At 45.8% G+C, this 13,584-nt stretch overlaps 1 long non-coding RNA gene across 1 annotated transcript; it reads right to left on the bottom strand.

The window, feature by feature from the left end:
- Positions 1-5,291: 5,291 nt before the first annotated feature.
- Positions 5,292-8,105, bottom strand: LOC124649417. The gene is made up of 3 exons (XR_006986627.1): positions 8,026-8,105; positions 6,658-6,770; positions 5,292-6,468 (listed from the first exon to the last, which is right to left on the bottom strand). It is a non-coding gene; the product is annotated as an uncharacterized LOC124649417 (long non-coding RNA).
- Positions 8,106-13,584: the final 5,479 nt, after the last annotated feature.

Here is a 13,584-nt window from a genome sequence, read left to right as displayed (position 1 = left end):
AAGATATCTATACCTAATAATAAAGAAAATAAGGTTTCGCTTCGTCCGTCTTTGGTTACCCCTAATTTTCGTCAATTTTACAGAACTTGCCACCGTTAAGTCAAAATAACGGTTGAAAACAGCGTCCGCTATTCCCCAGCCGAGCCGCCTCCGAGCGCGAGTCGTACGCGCCTCCTACCGTGTCACTGTCGAATTCCGTCGGCCTACCCCGTCCCGCAGGAATATAAATCAGCCCCTTGGTCCGGGTTCTGACACAGACCAAGCCCTCCGTGACTTCCCTCACGACCTGCAAAGTTGGCGAAGAAGCCGCTAGGCTCATCCGCCTAGCACCCCTGTGACATGAAATTAGACAATCTTGAGGGTGCCGGAACAGCTGCCCTGGAGGTGAACCCGGCAACCGCGGCACTCTATTTGGCTGCACGAGGGTTCGACTCGGCTGCGCGGGCAGCGTAGAACTGGAGACAAGGGGGAGCCGAGTGTGGGGTAGAAGAACCAGCGGCTCACCATCATGAAGATAGCAAATTCGGGTTGGCCGGAGGAGGTGCGTGTGCGACGCCATGGTTGACGACACGGCGGCAACCTCTTGCGTGAGGCTGCCGCTGGAATCACCATCCACCATCGACCTCTGCCCCCGTGCTTCCTACCGACAAATTCCGGCCGAACGTGCTAGCCCTGCCTTGGCCCCTACCACTGAGATCCGCTGCCGACCTGGGCCCCTGTGCTGCTGCCTCACGATCGAGATCCAGGTCTACACCGCGAGGTCGAGCTCCGGCCGCCTAGCTAGATGTAGAGGAGTACCAAGTGTAGATCAAGACCTTGAAGCATTACTACCTGAAGCTGTGAGAGGAGGTGAATGATGAGCGGAATATACTAATGAACGCTGAAGTGTGGATTAAAGAACGGTTTAATTGTTGTTGAGGCGTGGATGCGTAGGCTTTAATTGCTGCACGCAGTTGGTTCTAGGCGTCGGGAGACATCATGACAGTCAGCCAGCACAGGATATTGAACTAAGCCATGTTTTCAATTTTTGAATAGTTGCGTCCAACTCAAGTTTCCATTAACGAGATCGAGTACTGTGTTCAGACAAAATTACACTTCCAGGAATCAATGTTAGCTGTTGCTAGCCTTTTCGTAGAGTTTTCCTTTTACATGCTCTATTGGTGCACCTGAATGAGTAGATGTTTTGGCTTGACACCGCCTTCAATTATTTTTTAAAATATTTTCTTTGCAATGACAGAAACAGGCTTAACTTCCTGGCTATTCTTCAAGTATGGTTCTGAACTAATTATGATATTGCAGTGGAGGCCCAATGACAGACACAAGTTGCTAATGTGAGTACGGGGAAAGCAAATTTTAATATATTGGCCTAAAGACAACAATAATTACTATTTCAAGTTTCGCCGATATTTTCTCAAACTTGAGACTACGTTGTTCCGATGTCTGGATGAAATAGCCCGTGTCAGAAAAAATAACCTTAGACCCGCCTTTAAAGAGGGCGGTTAACTGGTTACCAATCAAAGTACCATGATGCCACACACTATCAGTTTTTGTCTCTTCGAGGAGGGCGGGTGCCAAAAGAGAGTGGCATGCGCTCAACCATCATCACGAGAGAGTGTTTTCCACCATCCACACATACCATCATATGAAGTGCCCTCGCCCCTCCTTGATGCTGGTAGAGAGGCCACTCTGGTCATGAACAATATGGAGTAGGTTTCGTTGATTATCCTACCAAACCCTGCAAACCTAAACATTGTAGCTAAATGAAACCGTAGCAACGCACGGGTTTTTCCCTAGTTACTGATAAAGTGAAATAAAAACGGAGACAAAAAAATTTGACATGCAGTGGGGAGAGAGATAGGTTAAGAAACTGCGATGTGTTTCAGAAGGACATTCCCCATTCCATTATGGTTGGACGTTGGAATGTTTGAACTCCACTACCTTTTTCCTAAGTATCTGATGAACATTATTATAATACAGACCTGCAATTGTATGATGAAATACTATGAAAAATGTTTTGAATGGGAAAATGTTGAGCAGTCAAAGCTGCTAGCTCTAAGTGTAGATCGATGTGTTCCAGGATCAAATGGCTATCACCAAATCTCACTCACATGTACTAATTCCTGAGTAGTACTTTGTGTCACGGGTTGTGCTGCCACGTCTTCAGCAGGCCACCAGACACATTATAGAAAGGCATTCGTCTTACAGTCTTATGTGACCCCACAATCTGTCCTGACTAGTTTCCAGCCAATCATGGTGCACAAAACTGTCTCCCACGGATCCCTTTCAGAGAGCACATCTCAACCCTTGCTAACCAACTGATCCGTGGCCACAAGCATCCGGGCCATCCATTCCGATGCTCCAGGCAAGTATCAAGAGGGCAGGTTTTCTTCCCTGCGGCCTCCCCCCTATATATTTGAGTCCACTATGACAAAGCCGCGTGCGAGCTGCGCGTGTGACTTGTGACTTTGGACTTTGGCGAGGCGTGAAGTGTAGTGGAGTGTTGAGTAGGCACTGTAGTGTTAAGGAGGCGGTCACTGCGTTGCCCTTGTAAGGGCCAGGCGTACTTCTTCAGCAATTCGTCGGGCAGCTAGGCGTCAGGTCTCTTGTCTCTCTCTAACTCTCTCAGCCTAGCTAGCCGAGATCCGCATATACCTTCTTCCTAGCACCATCTTCTACCAGTATGATGTGCCATCTGCAGCCCTTTTCGTGGCCGCATATCACAAACCTGGCCTGACCTCCAAGGTCGCCCTTCCGGAGTTGCACCGCCCTGCCTTGAAACCCACTTGCCAGGGCCGGCAGAGGAGGCCAACAGTGGTCTCAAAGTCACCCTACTGCCCTAGTATTGTTTTCACAGACTTCAGGCTCCGACGCCGCAGATTGGAACCATGGAGCAGTTCTTTCTCGAGCAAATTACTAACCTTTGTTGTCTGATCAGCATTCGGTTCGATCCACGTACAAACTACAAGTGGAACTGCTGACCAACAAAACTGATCAATCTCTGATAAGTGGTAGCTGATCAGTAGCCGCTGACGTACAAACGTGCATGTGATCTATTCTATTCCGGTAGATTCAAGAAAAAAGTAGCTGTCCATTAGGACAAGAAGTTAACAGTTAATAAATGCAAGTTTAATTAGGAAAATGCACAGAAATTTTGGCCATAGACTTACTTTTTTTCTTCTAGAATTCACTTTAAAAATAAAAGAAAAAGCAGTCACGACATGGCTAATCTACTACTGCACCGTTAACAATCAGAGTTCACTTCAAGAAAATTGGCACGGTTTCAGCTCTTTTCTAGATATGCAGATCAGATAATGAATGAACAAACAATATATACAAACTGCACAGAGATCCACTTTTGAACATACAGCTCACCTCCCATCACAAGCAACTTATAGCCATCCATAGGGGGAGAATGAACAACAAATGTGGCAAAGAACTATACTGCTATTAATTACAAAAATGGGCGTTACAAGAATGATGAAACTGCCTACTGAATGCGTAGTAAAACAGTGGGGAAACACCAACGGCCAGCAGCAGCGCCACCGTGTCAGAGATGCAACTTGCCTCATCTCCTGCCATGGTTGTGGCTGAACCTGTGATAAAAAAAGACAACAAGTGAGTCGGAGCTGTCTGGAAACTGGTGAACAAAGAGAGGCTGCCAAGCTTCTTGGAGATCGGCATTACGGGCATAACAAACAAGCAACATGTCACGGGAATAGCAGGTTTGGAAAATAACAACGGTAACAGCAGCCAATCCTATGCTATGTTGTGCTATGCATGCGGCGAACCTAAGACTGAGGCTGGTACAAGTGGCTACACACACAATTGTTGATTTATTTTCCAACACAAGATAGGATGTATGGCTTGCCACTCTTCATCCATCCTAACACGGCAGAAACACTTGAGCCAACACACACATGCATGCTGATATGTACACAACTCGAACCAAACAGGGAGAGGTCAGCAAAATCCATACTAGTCCTAAGTATCACGCAAGATCGGATTATCAAACAAAATTCACATAGTAGCAAGGTTTTGGGTCCCGAATGAAAAAAAATCCCGAGGGGGGTCGGGATTGCCGGTTACCGCGGTAACCGGAAAATCCCGACCGGTTACCGGACGAATTCGAAAATCAAAATTTGAATTCAAATTCCTCGGCAGGACAATTTACAGAGGAATTTTGTTAAAATTCAAAAATTTCAGAAAAAGTCAAAAAATTCGGGATTTTTTGGCCGGTATACCGGTTTCCCGAGGGGGGTCGGGAAGTCCGGTTCCCGCCCGGTAACCAGAAATCTCGCCCGGTAACCAAATCCCTGCATAGTAGCACTTTCATGTGAGTGAACCATCTTATCACGTGTTGGTCAAAATCTCTAGTAACAATTTCTAGTCAAAATAGAGCCAAACAGATATACAAGAAGCTAGCTACAAAGATCAAATCATAGAAGAGTTTGGAATAAATTTAATTCCATAGCAGAAAAGAGTAACACATGCCAGGACTATGCTATGTGTGCGGCAAACCTAAGCCAGACACTGCTACAAGTGGCTATGGCTACGGCTATTGATTTATTTTCCAACACGATAGGATGGCTTGCCTCTCTTCATTCATAACAAAAATCACATGTTTCCATGTTCAGCAAAATCCATACTAGTCCTAAGCATCACACGAGATCAGATTACCAAACAAAAATCACATGTGAATGAACCATCTTATCACGTGTTGGTCAAAATCTCCAGTAACAATTTCTAGTCAAAATAGTGTCAAACAGATATACAAGAAGCTAGCAACAAAGTTCAAATCATAGAAGAGTTTGGAATAAATTTATTTCCATAGCAGAAAAGTGTAACACACACCAGGACCTATGCTATGGGTGAGGCAAACCTAAGCCTGACACTGGTACAAGTGGCTATGCCTACGCACACACGGCTATTGATTTATTTTCCAACATGAGATAGGATGGCTTGCCTCTCTTCATTCATAACACAGCAGAAACACTTGAACCGACACACACATGCATAACAATGCATGCACACTTGAACCAAACAAAGATAAGCACCTATTAGTGGCATGAAAAAATCAATCCTAGCAGCAGCTCTTCTTACCAAATCAATAGTGAATTGAGAAAATTGACTTGGGCAAACATCCACGCTTCTTATACTAACACCGCACAGGAGCATATACTCTTCTTCTAAGATCCAACAGGAGCATATACTGGTTGTTTCTTAGCAATAAAGGACAACTATAACACATCAGATATTTCCTCACTCTTACCATCAACAAACTGCAGCCTTGAACCAGCGCCAGCCACCGGACGAGGCCCTCGCACAGAAAATGAATAGTAGTTTATCAAAAAAAAATCACACAGTAGCACCTTCCTGTGAGTAAACCATGGACATGAATATAGCTACAGAACATGGAAACATAGACAAAACACGATGGGCAAAATCTGCATTAACAATTCCTAGTCAAAGTGACATAAGGATGACAAACAGATTCAAGCAAAATCTGCAGTAACAATTCCAAGCAATACACACTACTACAAGTTGCAATTATTCTTCCAGATCATAAACCACGTAGATTGGTACAAGAAAAGATTCTACATGCAAACTACATCATGTGAGCAAGCTGCTTTAGTAACCTGTATCACAAGATGCTAAAATCAGGTTGTGACCATGACAAATAATAGGCAAGTATTATTAGAGAGCACAAATATTGGGAGTACATCGGAATATAAACAGAGACCACCATAACCCCAAGTGCAGAAGAGATACAACCCAAAATTGACTAAAGAAAAAGGTAGATGACAGGATATCTTGACCAACATTCAGGAAGGAAGAAAATGGAACTCACTTGCACATCATACCAACATCACTTATCAGTGACATGACAAAATCATAAAATTCGTAAAAGGTGCATTCAAAGTTCAAAACTTTTGAAATGAGCATGCTGTACAAAATTGCGTACCAGATCTATGTCCACCAGCAAAGGAAAACAACTAAGTAAAACAGAATTACTTTGCTGACAAAAAAGGCAGCTGAAGCTTGCAATAAGCATAACGGGCTATAATAAATGACAGCTGCATAAACAAGCTGCATTTACGGTAAATCTTTATCAAAGTATTCCTGAATGGATACAAACACACATCAAGTAGCAAATTACACAGATTCATGACCAAGGATCTCTTACATGTCACTCCCAACTAGAAGTAAGAATAAGAATCCGCTTGACCAAGGTCCCTAGAATCTCTTAAACTAAGGGAGGAGGGGGAGGAAGAGTGGAAGCGTGTGCTTACCAACGATGTTGAGTCGCAGAAAGTTGACAGAGATGTGGTGGTGTGACACCATCACCAGCCACCTGGTTGAACAAAAGAGGCAACCTGCATCCGGTTTGCACAATGGATGCGACGTTCTTCCAGGTCGCTGATAGATGGGACGAAGCAAAGCCCATACACTCCTCCTCCAATGCTCCATCTGCAACATCAAGGCATCACTAACATCAGACACAATTATACTCCGAAAAAAATTGCAGACTTAAAAAATGAATAGGAGCATGAATCTCTCGGACCGAAGACCAAACAGGAGTCTGTTGCATGAATTGGAGGATGAGGACAAAGAACAAACAAAGACTTAATTTTTATATGCAGGAGCATGAAACCTTACAGCCTGGGCCAAATTGCTTGTACCACTTCAAGGTCAGTTGAAAATATCATCATCTTTTCACTAGATCCAGCTAAGATGGCTACCTCCTAGCTAGCTCCACCAACTGGAAACCCCTGAGATAAACACAGAGAAAAAGGAAGTGGTCAGGAACAGGTACAATTCAAATTCTTATTACATGAAGGAATTACTAAAGCTAGAAAACATTCAAGTCAGGCAACATTTTCCAAACTAGACATACAGAGTACATGTAGATGCCATTTGTACTTTTAGATGTCCTAGGCAGCAATATCTCTACTGTGACACTCAATTCAAACTGGAAACAAATAAAAGGTTTCCAAGTCAAAAGCAACTTAGGTGCAGATTTCAATCTTTACATATAAGAAACATCAACAATGGCATTTCAAACAAGCGAAAACAAAATGTGGCAACATTGTGTCGACTCACAGAAGATTTAACTACTTTGTTGAACTAGTAGTCAAGATCCGCTCCAAAATACTCCAGGTTCAGCCCACACTGAATACAAGTCAGGTTTAAGCTTGGCATTCACCAAGTCAGCAAAATCGAGCCCATATGTTCAATAAAAACTCAAGGATAATCCAAAGCTAGAACATAGTACCTTCCATAACAGAGAACATCTAATTGCAATATAAACTACTTAGCTCACATGTAATAGAACCAAGCTCAACAATATCTAGAAAAGCAGAATACAAAGGAAAAGCTCAACTTATATGTATTTACTTGATGTTATCAAGCAGCTGTACCAAAGAGATCAAATGTTCTCCAGCAAGGTGGCATACTATTGAATAAAACAGTGACCGAACCACCAATTAGAATCTACAACTCCAGAAAATAAAATTCATATGGTGAAACAAAGATATTTGACATTTGAGCTAGTTACCAGCACTATAAAATATAAAACGTTCCAAGCCAGTTCATAGAGACACTGCAACATTTAACCATGAGAACACTACTAGATGGGCCTTTCGGTGGCAGTTTCGACAATCTCCTGCACAGCTAAAGCACACACATTTCTGGAACCTTCTACTTCGATAGTTTTATTAATCTGCAATGAAGAGCAAATATGCAGAAATATTACCGTGTATGCATATCTTGATAGCTCGGACTAGCTAATCTTGCATATGACAAGTCAATTTTACAAGAAAACCTGAACTAGAACGTATCTGAATGTACAACTAGCTCAGACGGGAATGGAAACCAAAATATCTGAACTTTTCACTGAAGTACTCTACTAGTCTGTTAGTTTTGTGGGCATATCAGAATGCAAATTCCAAAAACAAATGCCATCTTTTGGCAGATCCACATCGTACCAAACCAGGAACCAGAAGAGAGGGAAACATGGCTCCTCACCCTCACGGCACGCTGGCCCTTGACGCAAACTCGTGGAGGAAGAGGTCGCCGGAGGCGATGTGGAGGAGGGCCTGGAGCTGGTGACCAGCGTGGAGCAGCACACCGCACTCCTGCTGGTCGGCTGTCCCACTCTTCGTTTCCGTAGGAGTCCGGTGAGCAGAGCCTGCCGTATTCGGCAGCGAGGTCAAGACTCAAGACCACCGAACACACGCGTCACCTCCCCCACTGGAGCACCGCGCCACCGTTGCCGACGCGTCCTGCTGGCCGGAGACACCTCGCCGTCGTGAAGCAGCACCCAACGGCCTCGGACAGCTCGACGGAGCCGCGCGTATGGATGCACGCGGGCGCCGGCAAGCCATCCGGCCGCGTCGCCTTGGTCTGTGCATGGGGCGCCCGAGCTCGCCACGGACGCCGTGGAGGAGATGCTCCTCCTGTTGGGGTGCCATGCCGTCTCCCACGGCTGGTGCAGCTACTGCCGCTCCGGTCGGCGACCGATCCATTCCCCGAACGACGGTGACGTCGAGGGCCAGCCCCAGGCGGAGGGCCTGGAACTCAGGCCTGCGCGCATCTAGGGTTTCATGGCGGCGCGAGGAATGGTGCGGCACCGGGGGAGGAGGGGGACGGGGTTTGGTAGACGAGAAGGAGCGGGCTGGTGGCTAGGCTGGGGACGCTCGGCTGGCCGGCGAGGAGCATCACGGCGGCGACGCTGGGATTTGGTCTCGTGAAGAAAGGGGATTGAGGAGTGAGGCTGGTCAATGGCGAGTGGTGTCGGTCCGATTGAAGAAAGGGGATCGAAAATTGTGGCTCGCACTTCAAATTTTTGTGGCGGAGCGAGTGAAAATTTTCGGACTTTGGCGCGGGATTCTGAAATTTCCCAAGTTGAGCGCGGGATCATGAAAAAATTCGCTCGATTGTCCCACTTTTCTCCACGTGATCCTCTGCGACTCTGACTTCAGACCTGAACCAAGCGAATATTCCTAACTTTGGCGCGGGATTCCGAAATTTCCCAAGTTGATCACGGCGGGTCACGAATGAATTCGCTCAATAGTCCCGCCTTGCTCTTGTGACCCATATGACTCTGATTTCATATGCTGGAATCTCAAGAAAAAGGCAAAATAAAAAAGAAGATACATGTTACTATGATTATTCCGAGCCCAAAGTTGATTCGCGAACAACGACTTCTAAAACCCAGTTGTACTCTTGCGACAAGATACATAACAGTATATTTTGTAATTGAAAATAGACGTCGGCTATAAAGCATGAGATATGAAGAAACATGTATATGCATACAAAAGCACTATTTATGTCTCCCCAAAGTTAACCTTTATTAATATTTTCTAAAGGTGTCAGTTGTCTAACAAGTATATATTTTAAAATGTCTAAAAAAATTGAAAAAAAAAATATCTAGGTATACATCTAGACATTCATTGTTCACACACTAATTTTGGCAAAGAAATAACATTATTTATGGGTTGTGTAAAAAAAAATTGGTGATTCAAAGTAGCTTTTCACAAGGCATGTTTTTTTGATTTTTATGTAGGCCACATAAAATGTTGTTTTTTCACAAACTTTTGTGAGTAGACATAGAATATCGGATGCACTCCTAGATTTTTTTTGCATTTTAAACTAAACTTAAAATGCACTTTTTAATAGGTGCATCTAGACCTATGATCCAAAACACCATATTCCATTCAAACACTTCTGATTTTCATTGGATTTTCCATCCTACTGCTTATGCGTAAAGTCGGATTGATCATGTGCATGTGGGAGTATACGAAAAGTTTTCGTGTGGACGACGAAACTAGCGAGACATTCACGTGTTTAAGAAGTTCAGATCAATTTTGTTCTCTGGCTAGTAGCTTTGATTTGATTGCAAGTGAACTACTCAATTGTGCTTTTCAATGCGCAGTGGTGGCGGAGGGAGGAGGGTCGGGGCAGGGGAGGACACGGGGATGTGGGAGATGAGGCAGCGACGGTGAAGTTGGATCAAAAACTGTGGTTTCTGAGGGTGGGGCAAGCCGAAGGTTTCTCGCCATGGAATGGAGAGAGAGAGGGGCATGTGGGTTCTGGGACGGTGATCGGAGGGGCAGTGTTACTATCCGACATCTAGTCCAGCAACGGTGGGGAGCATCTCGACAACTAGTTCAGACTTGGCTCATAGAATGGATGGGGAGAGTGGATGAAAAGGAGTTTACAGTGGCATGATGGCGATGTACCATCTCTGGCTTGTGCGGAATGATGGGTGGGATGAAGCTTTGATTGAAGATCCTAGCTGGATGGCTCGTCGTATCCTAGCCCTGTTGGAGGATTCGAACTGGCATCAAATTCTAACTGCGGCTTCGGCGAATAACCCTTGGAAGGTGGACCACTGGCGTCCACCACCATTAGACTAGCATAAAGTAACGCAGATGGAGCTTTCTCTCGAGAAGACAAACATGGAGGTGGTGGAGTGATTATTCGCAACCATCATGGTGCTTCTATTGATGGAGCGAGTCATCCCCCCCCCCCACGTGAGTGGTCCTGAGACCTCGGAGCTCCTGGCTTGTCGACGAGCGGTCATGCTAGCAAAGGAGAGGGGTTGGGTGAAGATTATACTAGATTTACGAGTTTGAGGATGTCTCGATTACTCTTCCACTAGGGGAAAAAAGGCACTGCCGTGCGCCATGCGCACGGCAAAGAAGTATTTGTCGTGCGATGGCACGAAACTGCACGGCAAAGAATGGTGGCATGGCAAAGAATGCAGAAAACGCACGGCAAAGACCTCTGGACGGCAAAGACCGCTCAGGGCGCACGGTAAAGAAATTGTCGCACGTCAAAGACTATCAAGGCGCACGGCAAAGCCGCCGAACACGGCAAAGCACAAAAAGATATCGTCGTGCACACCTTTACCTAGTGTTTTTAACAAACGCACGACAAAGCAAGCCTTTGCCTATTGTTTTTAACAAACGCACAGCAAAGAAGCCTTTGCCTAGTGCCGACAAAGATGTAAAAATTGGATTTCTTCTCAACTCAAAAGGCGTGGCGTGGTATAGAATCAACTAACGAACACTTAGCCCCGTGGCAAGGTTGCACGCTTTCACTACTCTGCGTTCTAGGTTCGAATCCTAGACCGGCCAGTTTGCGACCTTTTTTTAGATAAAACATGTTTGGCACATGACAAAGAAGCGACCTTTGCCGTGCAACATTGGCGAGTCGCACGACAATGCCATTGATGTGCGACCTTTGCCATGCGGCGTCGCATGGCAAAGCCTTTGCCGTGCAAATAGTTGCACCGCAAAGTCTTGTTTTCCCGTAGTGTTGTACGTCGATCTTGTAACGAACTGCACATCGTTTAGCGAAGGCAGACTCTAGGAATAAGATTCGTGAATTCTAGGTGGGTACTCCCCGGCTTTTATAATGAACTCTTTATCTATGGACTCCGGTGATTAATAAAGAACAACTGATATTTCTATTAAAAAACTGATCCAAAAACTTACAAGAACATGACCACGTGTATTTCATCGATTTGGTTGGTATCAAATAAAAAATCCAACCCCCTCTATGTAAAAAATATATTCAAGGCAAGCATCACACACCTACAATGTTCTGATGACTTATTGTATTCACTACGGGAAAGAGGCCATGGGCCGACGACCCCACACATCAAATCAATTTTGTGCATGCCATGTGGACACATACAAATTTTGGGGCCATTCACACCCTAAGAGGCTCGATTTCTGACGAAACCCTACTTCTGTTGCGCGGTCTACCCCTTTGACTACATCCCAGCGGGGGTCCCCCGGTGGGCATATGCCTCCATTTGAGCTTGGTTAGGTCATAGGTACATGTGGTAACAAGGATCATCCCATATGATCTCAAGGTTCTCTCCGGTTCACCTCCGAGGGAGTTCTCCTATATATCCAGAATCTACCTAAGTGTACGAACCTCATGTGCGAGAAGCCAGCCACACCTGGGGGTATCCTTGGATATAAAACCACCTCAAATAAATTTTATGCATGCCATGTGGACACACACAAGTTTTGGGGCGATTCACACCCTCCGAGGCTCGACTTCTGACGAAACCTACTTCTGTTGACCGCGCGGTCTACCCCTTTGACTACATCCCAGCGGGGGTACCCCGGTGGGCATATGCCTCCATTTGAGCTTGGTTAGGTCATAGGTACATGTGGTAACAAAAATCATCCCATATGATCTCAAGGTTCTCTCCGGTTCACCTCCGAGGGAGTTCCCCCTATACATCCAGAATCTGCCTAAGTGTAGGAACCCCATATCCGAATATCCTTGGATATAAAACCACCTCAAATATTTTTTTGTATGTAATGTGAACAAACACAACTTTTGGGGCCATTCACACCCTCCGAGGCTCGATTTCTGACAAAACCCTACTTCTGTTGACTGCGCGGTCTACCCCTTTGACTACATCCCAGCGGGGGTCCCCCGGTGGGCACATGCCTCCATTTGAGCTTGGTTAGGTCATAGGTACATGTGGTAACAAGTATCATCCCATATGATCTCAAGGTTCTCTCCGGTTCACCTCCTAGGGAGTTCCCCTATACATCCAGAATCTGCCTAAGTGTAGGAACCCCATGTGCGAGAAGCCAGCCACACCTGGGGGGTATGCTTGGATATAAACCACCTCAAATCAATTTTGTGCATGCCATGTGGACACACACAAGTTTTGGGGCGATTCACACCCTCCGAGGCTTGATTTCTGACGAAACCCTACTTCTGTTGACCGCGCGGTCTACCCCTTTGACTACATCCCAGCGGGGGTCCGCCGGTGGGCACATGCCTCCATTTGAGCTTGGTTAGGTCATAGGTACATGTGGTAACAAGTATCATCCCATACGATCTCAAAGTTCTCTCCGCTTCACCTCCGAGGGAGTTCCCCCTATACATCCAGAATCTGCCTAAGTGTAGGAACCCCATGTCCGAGAAGCCAGACAAACCTGGGGGGTAGCCTTGGATATAAAAACACCTCAAATCATTTTTGTGCATGCCATGTGGACACACAAAAGTTTTGGGGCGATTCACACCCTCCGAGGCTCGATTTCTGACGAAACCCTACTTCTGTTGACCGCGCGGTCTACCCCTTTGACTACATCCCAGCGGGGGTCCCCCGGTGGGCATATGCCTCCATTTGAGCTTGGTTAGGTCATAGGTACATGTGGTAACAAGGATCATCCCATATTACCTCAAGGTTCTCTCCGGTTCACCTCCGAGAGAGTTCCCCCTATACATCCAGAATCTGCCTAACTGTAGGAACCCCATGTCCGAAAAGCCAGCCACACCTGGGGGTATACTTGGATACAAAACCACCTCAAATCAATTTTGTGCATGCCATGTGGACACACACAAGTTTTGGGGCGATTCACACTCTCTGAGGCTCGATTTCTGACGAAACCCTACTTCTGTTGACCGCGCGGTCTACCCCTTTGACTACATCCCAGCGGGGGTCCCCCGGTGGGCACATGCCTCCATTTGAGCTTGGTTGGGTCATAGGTACATGTGGTAACAAGTATCATCCCATATGATCTCAAAGTTCTCTCCGCTTCACCT

This window comes from Lolium rigidum, chromosome 4, assembly GCF_022539505.1.
Source record: "Lolium rigidum isolate FL_2022 chromosome 4, APGP_CSIRO_Lrig_0.1, whole genome shotgun sequence".
Lineage (NCBI taxonomy): Eukaryota > Viridiplantae > Streptophyta > Magnoliopsida > Poales > Poaceae > Lolium > Lolium rigidum.
This window is presented reverse-complemented; position numbering and strand designations above follow the sequence as displayed.